Source organism: Branchiostoma belcheri, unplaced genomic scaffold (assembly GCF_001625305.1).
Source record: "Branchiostoma belcheri isolate BF01 breed outbred unplaced genomic scaffold, Haploidv18h27 scaffold252, whole genome shotgun sequence".
Taxonomy (NCBI): domain Eukaryota; kingdom Metazoa; phylum Chordata; class Leptocardii; order Amphioxiformes; family Branchiostomatidae; genus Branchiostoma; species Branchiostoma belcheri.
Window position 1 is genome coordinate 1,180 of NW_017803857.1, and position 11,697 is coordinate 12,876.

Consider the following 11,697-nt stretch of genomic DNA (forward strand, 5'->3'; position numbering starts at 1 on the left):
TTCCTTAATTCGTGAGCAGAATTTTAAACGTCAATCCAAATTTGGCTGTCAAGTCTGAATTGGAACATTGAGTACAGTAAACTAATATGTGTTTTGGGCGGCATTTGATTTTCCTTCTGGAGTGGAAAGAAGGTTTATGCAATGTCTATAGTTCATGCTTCACACAGGACTGTAGCACAAAAGCACATATAATTTGTAGCGGAGAGCAAAAACTGTGAAAATGAAACCACCACTACTATTTCAAGATCTACAGTAAGTTAGTGTGATTCGCCTTTTTGTGCCGTTTCTTTAGGTGGCTAGCTCTAGATGAAGATGACGGAAAATCGACCGCATGGTCTTTGTAGCGTCACCAGAGGAGATGGCAGCACTCTCCAACCTGATCACTGAAAGGGCTGCAAAGTAAGACTACATCATTATTTATTTATTCGGCTGTAAAAAAGACAATTTTCATCACTATTCAAATCAATTCAGGATTAATCGCACAGAAATTGTAGAGAATAAAATGTATGACAAACAAACAAAAATAGCTAGTTTTAACAACAAGTCTATGGTAATCCGTATGATAAATGTTAAACTGTTATACATGACATGTCTAATGCCGAATATTATTGCCCTCTATCTATAGCAAACAAAGAATTCCATAATGTAAAAATATGATCAGAATTTAGGAAACATTGTGCACATAAAACGTTTGAGTCTGAAACAACACAACCTCATTTGCATTGAGCGTTAGATATGTACATGTATGCCTGGCCAAGGTAGAAGGCACTCACATTGACAAGAGAAGGCCTGGGGCACGTTGAAGACTCGCTACATTTGTTTCTTAGAAGGAGGCTGCCCCATTCTGTAGTCTTGATTAAACCTATCAGCCCAGTCTTAATGCAACTTGTATTTTCTGTATAAAACTGGTACTCCTTGCGGTGGACTACTCTTTAAGCACAACAGAATTTGCTGTGCCTACACTAAGATCCTACTGTTTACACATTCGCAGGGACTTCCACGACGGCCATTTGTTCTTCTCCGTGGTTGGTCGTCCCGCCCGCAGTGCCTTCACCCGCACCCAGCGGCTGTCGTGCTGCCTGTCCACGGTGTACAGCACCATGCTGGCCAACATCATGTTCTTTGGGCAGGGCGACAACTTCGACCCCCCGCAGCCCGTCCGCATCATGGGAGTGGAAATAGACCCTCCAATCTCCCTACCACAGGTTTGTCTAGAAATTGTTGTGAAATTGCCCTTTATACACAACTACATCGTACTTTACCTTGCGCCCGGCTGAATATAAAACTCAGACAAAGGTTGCCTTGGGTTTTCGAAAGGGGAAAGTAATCCATCTTGTTGAACAAAGTTGATTTTTAATCCTTAAAACCGCCTAAACAGGAAAGTAGAGTTTGAGGATTATCATTCTGCACCTAGTTGTAATTAGATTAGCAATCAAAATGTTGCACAGTAGACTAATCTTAACATATAAACATATAAACATCCTTCATGTACTTCCTGTGCGTCTATCTAGTTATATCTTGTCATTTGTTTCATGGTGATCTTTGACATTATTTTTCACCTGTATGAAGTTGATTGCTAACTCTTGATTCTGATATATTATGGGTTGTGGGGAGGTGGCTAAATGCTACCAAAAGTACATTTTTATGGTTGGGTAACAAGATTGTAGCTCGTAGTTCCAGACTACATAGTTTTCTAATGTCTGAACCTATAACATATAACCATTGCTTATTTTGCTTTTCTCAGGTCATGATCGCAATTCAGAGTGCGGTCATCATCTTTCCCATCAATGCGCTGATTGTGCTGCTGTACAGAAATGCTGCTCCCAAATCAGGCTGCACACTACTGAGAAAACATGCTGACACAACAGGTTAACAAGGGGATTTTATATGATAATAATAGAACACACACCAGCTTGGATTTATTCCTGTATAGCACTGCTTTCTTTGAGTGTTATAAAATTTGGCAGCATAGTAGCTTGTCTGTATGCATGTGAATTGAGTTTTAAGACGAATATGTATGAGTACATTTTAGTCTATTTGTTGGTAAAAGCTGCTGTTAACTAAAGTGAAATATCCACATGACAAAATCTTCTCCATCAAGATGAAGAAATAACCTTGTTTTCATCTTTTTAACTCAAATTGGTCCTTGCAGAGATCAAAGCCCAAGGCTCTCAAAAATTAAAAAGATGCCATCTGCCGTGGTGGGCAGCAACTGTGGGTGAGTACGGAAATATCACTGCTCACATATTTGTAGAACTTTAGGCAACACTAATCTATTTGACATAAAGTCAGTAGATGAAAACATAGGAAAGGGAAGCAAACTTGACTCAGTGACTTCACCGCCTGAAACTGCCTGGGCTCTCTAAACCAACTCAACGAAAGTATCAGGCTTTCCCCTTAGATCCTTCCTGTTGATATTACACGGCAGCAGCGTCTTTTTTGGCGACGTCTCACGGAGGAGCCTAATGGTACAGTATTGTGTGCAGTTTGCAAGAATTCTAGGAATGGTTCAGGCATTTTTTCCACAGGAATGGAATGTCCACAGGCATGTCTCTGACCCACATCTATATGCCCACATTCCTGGAAACCCTTGGAAAGACCTCTCTGCCCCGGATGGCCCTACTCTCTGTGACCCCGGGGCTCGTTCACTATACACTCAGAGGGGAGTGCACTGTATCTGTCTAGACTTAACAGGCACCAAGTGTTCCTCAAAATTATAAAATGATGGCAGTGCCATGCAAACAACAACCACCGTCGCCATGGCAATGTATGTTTCCATTGTCAGTCTTGTTATGACATTTGTGTGACGTCATTATCTGCTTTTACTTTGATTTGACTTTGGATAAATACAGCTATACTTGTAGATCAGAAATATCTCCTGATTCTTGAATAGTTTTATATTTCATTTCCAAACTGAGACAAGATGATCCAAACATTATAATGTAACTCCTACACTGTTGCCAACATGTAGTTGTAGATGTAGAGTTTAGTCTTGTAGCTAGTAATAGTTACCATATATAGTAATGTATTGTAATTAATTGATTGTCGAACAGGAAATGTCATTCATTCATTCATTCATTCAATCAACCATTCATTCATTCATTCATTCATTCGTTCGTTCATTGTCTTCAGCCGGACTGCTGGCATTCGCTGTAAGCTTTGTTGCCGCGTACTTCACGGTCCTGTACACGCTGAACTTCGGACGTGAGAAGGCGGAGGCGTGGTTTACTGCCTTCATCGCGTCCTTCCTGACAGACCTGATCCTGATCCAGCCGGTCAAGGTGCTGGCTCTCGCTGCCATCCTGGGATTTCTAATCCGGGTAATGATGTTTCTTTTTACTCTATAACATACGGTCTTTTTGAACTGTGGTTTCCAACACAACACAAATTGGACTAACGCAAATTTTTGACTGTACAACTCCAGTCTTTGTCAAGGAATGAGCAATCCACCGCTTCCGTAGACAAAAAATAAAAGTGTGAACTATGTGCTTCTTGGGCCTTGCGATAAGTGGAGAGATTCCACTGCTTCCGTACACTGTCAGTTCTCCTGATCACCTTTTGCCACAAGGTGTTGGATCTCTAAGTAATTAGTTAGTCAATTTTGGCCTTCCCATCCTTCTTCAGGCCACAGACTGCTGGTGAGGACTTCACTGCTCTCAAGTCAGGGAATGAAACACTACGCCACACGTGTAATGCCTGCACGTCTGGCGAAGTTCTCGTTAGAGATTTTGACAATTTTTCTTGTGTGTTTGTCTCAGAAACCGGCAACAGACGACGACCCGCCGCCCACAGAAGCGGCCGGCGATGAAGAGTACCTACAGTCGGTGGCTGAACAGGTGAGAGCGGAGCCTTCAAATGTCTGCTAGGCAAGGTGGTTTGTTCTTAATATGTAGACTTAAAATCTAAACCTTCTGGGTTCAATGCGTTGATCTAGGGAAAGGTACCTTATCCTATCTCCTCACTTGACTCAGGGACGTCCTCATCGATGCGCCAGAGATTATATTTAGGGAGAGTCACACCTGGAGCACCTTTAAGATCCTACAGCTCTTATTGAAAAAGAGTAAAGCGCACCGCGGTGTAAATAGATCAAACAGTCCGGGATTACAAAGCTTGTACCTACTGTACAAAACTGATGTTTTACACCTTAAAGTGGTTTACCGGTTACCAAAGTGGCAATCATTGAGGACCCCAAATGCATGTTGGACACGCCTACTGGTATCGTTTTATACTGTAATGTTCTGAAACATCAGGCTGGATCAATAGTTTGGGAGCCACATGAATGAGGTAGTTAGACCTAGTATATCTGTCCTTTTGCTTACAACACCAGCTTCACAGGCATGTCGCAGTATCTGTATAACCTTTCGACGGAACACATATACACCAACTTTGCAGGCATGTAGCGTGCCACCGTCACGCCTTCGTTAACGCAATCCCGCTGGTTGGCTAATGAGGTCAAGTACCCGTGGGCCCGTGGGCGAGAGTTTGATCCCAGGGTCGGCTCACCTCAGACATGCTGTGAGGGATTGCAGCCGAAAGTGCCAAACCTCTGCACGTGAACCCACAAACAATAGAACCCAACACATTTATCAAGAAGAGTAGGGGTGACCTGGTGTGGTTGGCTATAAAACGCAAGCTGTGTTTGGTGAACATGATTACTTGCATTTGATTGACAAGGATTTAAGATATGGGATTGATTATATTGGAATTTGTCATTACTGTGCCTGATCTTTTCCTGGGCTGGAGTAAAGGGACTCACTAGTCGAGTGGTCTACAAATGTGTTTGTCCTTTGACAGCCTGCTGCTGAAGTCACTACCAAAAGCCCCCCTTCTACCGAAGACCTGGCCAGAGACAGAGCTCGCCGCATCAGGAGGAAGAGATGCCGCCACATCCTGCGGGAGATCGTGGTGTACGGCCTGTTCCTGTCCGTCCTGATGGTGACGTCTTACACAGAGAGGAACAACCTGGCCTTCTACATGAACAACTCCATCAGGAGAGCTCTGGAGGGCGTTGACACATTCTTACAGGTTGGTAAAAGTCTTCTTTTTCTACTGCATGTACGGTAGTATCTGGTTTTCATTTACGACTGTTGCTCACATGGTGTCAACGCGCTGCTTTTCATGCCATTTGAAAATCTATCACAGTTATTTGTTTGCCTTTCCCTTCTATCTACGTGAGGTATCGGTATGTAATGTCACGGTACTTTTGTCTTCTGCCAATTGTTAGTTCGTCTGGTCTGTTCTTTGCAGTCTCTCTACATACTTATACAGCCTGCACGTCGTGGTCTCTATTGCATAAATAACTTTATTACACAGACAATATGTGTTACTCAGTTATAAATCTAAAATTGATCATGTTACATAAAAATGTTACATTTCTGACTACAAAAACACATATTACTTGCATGAAAATATATTATGTTAATAAACCAGCATAGGGGAGTCACCTAGCACTAAATCTGTGTTATATACCAATGCGTGATAAACAACAGTTTTTGTTTTCAAAAGCACTAAGTCTTGTTGATACAGTTTATGTTACAAAGTTGCCATTGTTCTGAAACTGACCCCTTCACAGCACGAAAACAGATATTTAAGCAAAATTTACGACATCCGTATTGAGACTTTAAAGACAGGGAAATATTTAAGCAGACTTTAAGATCGATTAAAGTGTACTGAAAAAGAAATCTAATCTTTACGAAGGATTTTCGCAGTTGTAAATGTAACGTATTACGGCATGTTTCTTTACGCACGGTTTACAGATACTGAAATATTCAGTTCCGACAAACATGTTAAACTTATATGTCCCAAAAAGGTATAGGAAATGTTTCGTATTTCTGTTTCAAAACTTAAGTCAAATTTGAAACATGAGTAAATCAATCAGGTATATTTTGAATTTTTTTTCTACGCACAATTTAAAGCAAGACGAAAAAGACGCCGCACAAATCATCGAGAGCCTGTGCCTAGAACTCTGTTTCCTTTCAACGCCTGACATGATAGCAGACCTCGGTGCACGCAAATACAAAAAAATTTTCGCGTTGTATTTTTATGGCTTACCCAACAAACATATGACGTGTTTGATCTTCCTCTCCGCACACTTTCAGTGTACGGTGGTCAGACTTTCCCTCTTTAGCTTATGTGTTCCCAAAAGTTATATGAAAGGTAGCATTTATTCAACAAATATACGACACGTTTAATCTTTCTCTACGCACGCTTTAAGCGAACGGGGGGAGAACCTCCCGGCCCCCTTTAGCTTATATTTGCTCCCGAAAACAATATGAAAGGTAGCGTTTATTCAACAACAATACAGCGACAATACGACGTGATTAATCTTTCCCAACGTGCATTTTAAGTGATATGTTTCCAAAAGCTATAGATGATATGTAGCGTTTTTTTCAACAAACATACGACGTGTTTAATCTTTCCCTACGGGTATTCTAAGTGAACAGGGAGGTACCTCGTCCCTTTAGCTTATATGTTCACAAAAACTATATGAAAGGTAACGTTTATTCAACAAAATTTTAATATACGACGTGTTTAATCTTTCTCTACGCACGCTTTAAGCGAACGGAAGGAGAACCTCCCCCTTTAGCTTATATGTTCACGAAAACAATATGAAAGGTAGCGTTTATTCAACAAATATACGACGCATTTAATCTTTCACTACGCACGCTTTAAGGGAACGGGGGGAGAGCCTCCCCCCTTAAGCTTATATGATCCCGAAAACAATATGAAATGTACCGTTTATTCAACAACAAAACGGTGACAATACGACGTGTTTAATCTTCCCCAACGCGCAGTTTACTAAAGTAATTGATATGTTTCCAAAAGCTATGGATGATATGTAGCGTTTTTTTTAGCAAACATACGCTGTGTTATATCTTTTCCTACGGGTATTTTAAGTGAACGAGGAGGTATCTCCTCCATTTAGCTTATATGTTCACAAAAACTATATGAAAGATAGCGTTTATTCAACAAATATACGACGCGTTTAATCTTTCTCTGCGCACACTTTAAGCGAACGGGGGGAGAACCTCCCCCTTTAGCTTATATATGCCCAAAAGCTATATGAAATATAGCGTTTATTCAACAACAATAAGGCGTGTTTAATCTTTCCATACGCGTATTTTAAGTGACGTTGGCTTATATATTCCCAAAAACTCTATGAAACGTTGCGTTTATTCAACAAACATACGACGTGTTTAATCTTACCTTACAGGTACTTTAAGTGAAGTTAGCTTATATGTTCCCGAAAGCTATATGAAATATAGCGTTTAGTCAACAAACATACGACATGTTTAGTTTTTCCTTACGTGCATTTTAAGTGACGTTGGCTTATATATTCCTAAAAATTCCATGAAACATTGCGTTTATTCAACAAACATACGACATGTTTAGTTTTTCCTTACGTGCATTTTAAGTGACGTTGGCTTATATATTCCTAAAAATTCCATGAAACGTAGCGTTTATTCAACAAACATGTATGTATGTATGTACATCAACAAACATACGACGTGTTTAATCTTACCTTACAGGTTTTTTAAGTGACGTTAGCTTATATGTTCCCGAAAGCAATATGAAATGTAACGTTTATTCCACAAACATACGACGTGTTTAATCTTACCTTACACGTACTTTAAGTGAAGTTAGCTTATATGTTCCCGAAAGCTGAAGGAAATGTAGCGTTTATTCAACAAACATACAACATGTTTAGTTTTTCCATACGCGCATTTTGAGTGACGTTGGCTTATATATTCCCCAAAGATATATGAAACGTAGCGGTTAATCAACAAACATACGGCGTGTTTAATCTTACCTTACGAGTGTTTTAAATGACGTTGGCTTATATGTTCCCGAAAGCTGAAGGAAATGTAATGTTTATTCAACAAACATACGACGTGTTTAATTTTTCTGTACGCGTATTTTGAATGACGGTGGCTTATATGTTCCCAAAACCTCTATGAAACGATGCGTTTATTCAACAAATATACGGCGCGTTTAATCTTTCTCTACGCACGCTTTAAGCGAACGGAGGGAGAACCTCCTCCCTTTAGCTTATGTGTTCCCGAAAACAATATGAAAGGTAGCGTTTATTCAACAACAAAACGGTGACAATACGACGTGTTTAATCTTCCCCAACGCGCATATTTTAAATGATATGTTTCCAAAGGCTATGGATGATATGTAGCGTTTTTTTCAGCAAACATACGCTGTGTTATATCTTTCCCTACGGATATCTTAAGTGAACGGGGAGGTATCTCCTCCCTTTAGCTTATATGTTCACAAAAACTATATGAAATGTAACGTTTATTCAACAAATATATGACGCGTTTAATCTTTCTCTGCGCACACTTTAAGCGAACGGGGGGAGAACCTCCTCCCTTTAGCTTATATATTCCCAAAAGCTATATGAAATATAGCGTTTATTCAACAACAATAAGGCGTGTTTAATCTTTCCATACGCGTATTTTAAGTGACGTTGGATTATATGCTCCCAAAAGCTATATGAAATGTAACGTTTATTCCACAAACACATCACATGTTTTATCATTCCATACGCGCATTTTAAGTGACGTTAGCTTATATATTCCCAAAAACTCTATGAAACGTTGCGTTTATTCAACAAACATAAGACGTGAGTAGTATGTAGTCAGCACGCTGATTCTTATTATTCGGGCGGTGCAGGCGGTGCGAGGCGGTGCGGGTCAGAGGTCACCGTCATTATGCTAAGGATATGCAGATGTATGCAAATGTAGGCGAATGTATGCAAATTTTAGCTAATGAGCTAAATTGCAGGTCAGATAAAGGTCAGTGTGCACTTTTGACCCCGGTAACCTGGGAAACCTGTCGTGGGCGTGGTTAACGTCAACCTCTGTAGTAGCTGATTGGCCGCACGGCAAGCGTTGGTGGATCCGGGGTAGTGGATTGGTTTGCATGTACTTTGCATGCGAAGTAGGTGACGTACTGTGCAGCGATTGGTTGGGGCTCTGTGGACGGTGGTCAGAAAAGTGTATAAAGTGGCAACAGAAACCGGTGAGAAACCAGTCCCACTTGCGGAGACAAACCTGCGTCGAACTCTATCGACAGCGAGCAAAACAGCCGAGGTCCAACACAGCCCTGACGACTGACAACATCATGGCCCGTGGCGGTAACGACAACGTGCCCGACCTGCCTGTGGATGAGGAGGCCCTCGGTAACGTGTTCCGTGAAATATGTGGACACCGGTACCGCGAGACGTTTGGCCGATTGATGTCCGCCGACTGCTACGGATGTCAGGTCGATCATCCTAGTCAAAGACACCATCCCTGCCTCTTCTTGCACGACGACGAACTAAGGGAATACGGTCGCCGCAGTCTGGCGAACATGCTGTTTAGGAAAGTATACGCAGACTTTAGCTAAGGTCCCAATTACGCCGGTGCCCGTCGGGGATGTAGCCCCGGCTGGCCCCTGCCGGTTTCAGGAGTCGGGCGGGCATCGGCTGTCGTGGTCACAATTAAAAGTTTCCTTCAGTAGCATTTTGTTAGAAATTTTGTCACCCTCTTTGGTCGGTATCCGGCAGGTACCCGGCAGGTAACAGGTAGATTCTCTGACAATGACTTGTATTGACCTATACGTAATGCAGAATTCACGTATTTGTTGTGATCATTTGATCTGTGAGGTCACACATTTTACCCGGGTTTACGAAGTACACAACTTTATTCTGTTCATCTGGTCTGTGACGTAAGAAATGTGTCCCGGTGGAATGCCGGCAACCGGAGGGGTACCTCTCGGTGTTCTCACGATGAGGTCTCGGCGTCTTTTTGTCAGCGGGGCCCGGGTAGAATTTAACTCAGAATTAAATTCTTATCGGGGCCCCGACGGGCCAAAAAATAGCCCGGTAGCCGCAGAGTGCCCCGCGGGGCCACGTCGGGGTCCCGCCTGAAAGTGGTAAAAAACAGCCCGGGAACTACCCGCCAGGGCCCCTTTTCTCAATTGGGACCTTAGCTTTTGTAGGGCTTACCGTGTACCTCTGCGAGCAAGAGCAGGTCCCGCCGTTAGAGTCCATGCGGCAAAAATACGAAGAGTGGCGTCAAGACATGCAGCGCTCCATCGACGCAGACCAGGAGAAGGAGACTGGTGAAGAGGAGAAAGAGGGCGGATGCGACAACGAGTCTGGGAGTGTTCATCCGTGGATTCGTGACATGATCGAAAGAGAACTCCGTGCATAGTACTGTGAACTATGAATTGAGATTACCGATTGTTCATTCATGGATCAGACACATGATCCAGAAGAAGCACCGTGCATAGTGCTCTGTAGTGTGAATTGTGATTACAGACTTTTCACGAATAAAATGCTTCAATGTTTAGAATGTGTGCCTCTGTGTGTGTTTCTAGTGTTTAGTGTGAAATCGTATACAAATTATCGGTTTCTAACACCCCCGTTAAGTTGTCGAAAGCTTTAGTTTATAGATCGACGTGGACATATCTGAAAAATGCAAGAAATTTGACTATTGTGCTTATGGTACCGTATTGTGCTTACGGTCGGCGTCGCCCTGCGGTGCCGCGTCTAAAAAAGCGCGGGAAAGTTGGCCGTCTATTGTGGCGGTACACAGGGATAAAAGACCAGCGGCACTCGGCTGTGTCTCATTAGTTGAAAGCGCGCCGAAAAGGCTAAAGGAATCTGTCGTAGATGGATGCGGTAAAAACTCAAACGGAGGACGTGTTTCGTTGTTTACTGCATCACAAAGCGCCTGACGTTTTTTCAGAACACCGGCGGACTCGACCGCATATACAAAACTATTACGATTGGTAGATAAGATTTCAGATGAGGAGGAATGGGAAAATATCACCTACCTTTTCACGTCCAATGCACCCAACACAATGGACGGACTTAAACGTGTGCTTGAAACCGTACTGCAGGAGAAAGAATTGAATTGGGGTCGAGTGATTACCGCCATGTGTTTTGCCGTAGACGTGTGTATCAACTCACGGGATCTAGGAGAAACGGACGTCGACATCCTCTCGAATGAGGTAGCAACGTTGATTTGCAGTTATGCAGGAAGCTGGCTGATTCGTCACCGTGGATGGGGGGAATGGATAGAGGTTCCGCGACGAAACATGCCCTTGTCCTTTGTCCAGTATCTTTGTCGACTTCTGGCTGCACGCGTCTGTGCTATCGTATCGTAATACCAGAGAGGCGCATACAGCCACGGCAAACCTTTCGGCATTTGCAGTTGTTTGTTACGTGTACAGTAGGATAACAATGGTGTGACCGCGACCACATACCTTTGAGGAAGTTTTCTATCGTCAGTTCTCGCATACCTGCATGAATGGGACATCTGTCGTTATCGTCGCGTTTCCAACCATGTGTTCTACATAACAACGGAGTGGCCACGACCACACGGTGTGAACATCTGTCGTTCTAGAGAGAGAACCTCTGAGAAAGTTTTGCTGTCGTCAGTTCTCACATACCTACATCAATGGCACATCTGGCGTTATCGTTACGTTCACAAGCATGTGTTCTACATAACAACGGAGTGGACAGTACCACATGGTGAGACCATCTGTCGTTCTAGAGAGAACCTTTGCTAACGTCAGCACACATATGTCAACGTCATCTGTAGTAGCTGATTGGTTGAATTGAAACGTAGGTGACGTGACCTGCTGTTGATTGGTTGCGACCGGTGGTGAGATATGACGTGTTTTGACCAGATTGGACGATCC

The 11,697-nt window shown here is 42.7% G+C and overlaps 1 pseudogene; it reads left to right on the forward strand.

The window, feature by feature from the left end:
* Nucleotides 1-292: 292 nt before the first annotated feature.
* Nucleotides 293-11,697, forward strand: part of LOC109471657 — a 27,348-nt pseudogene continuing 15,943 nt past the window's right edge.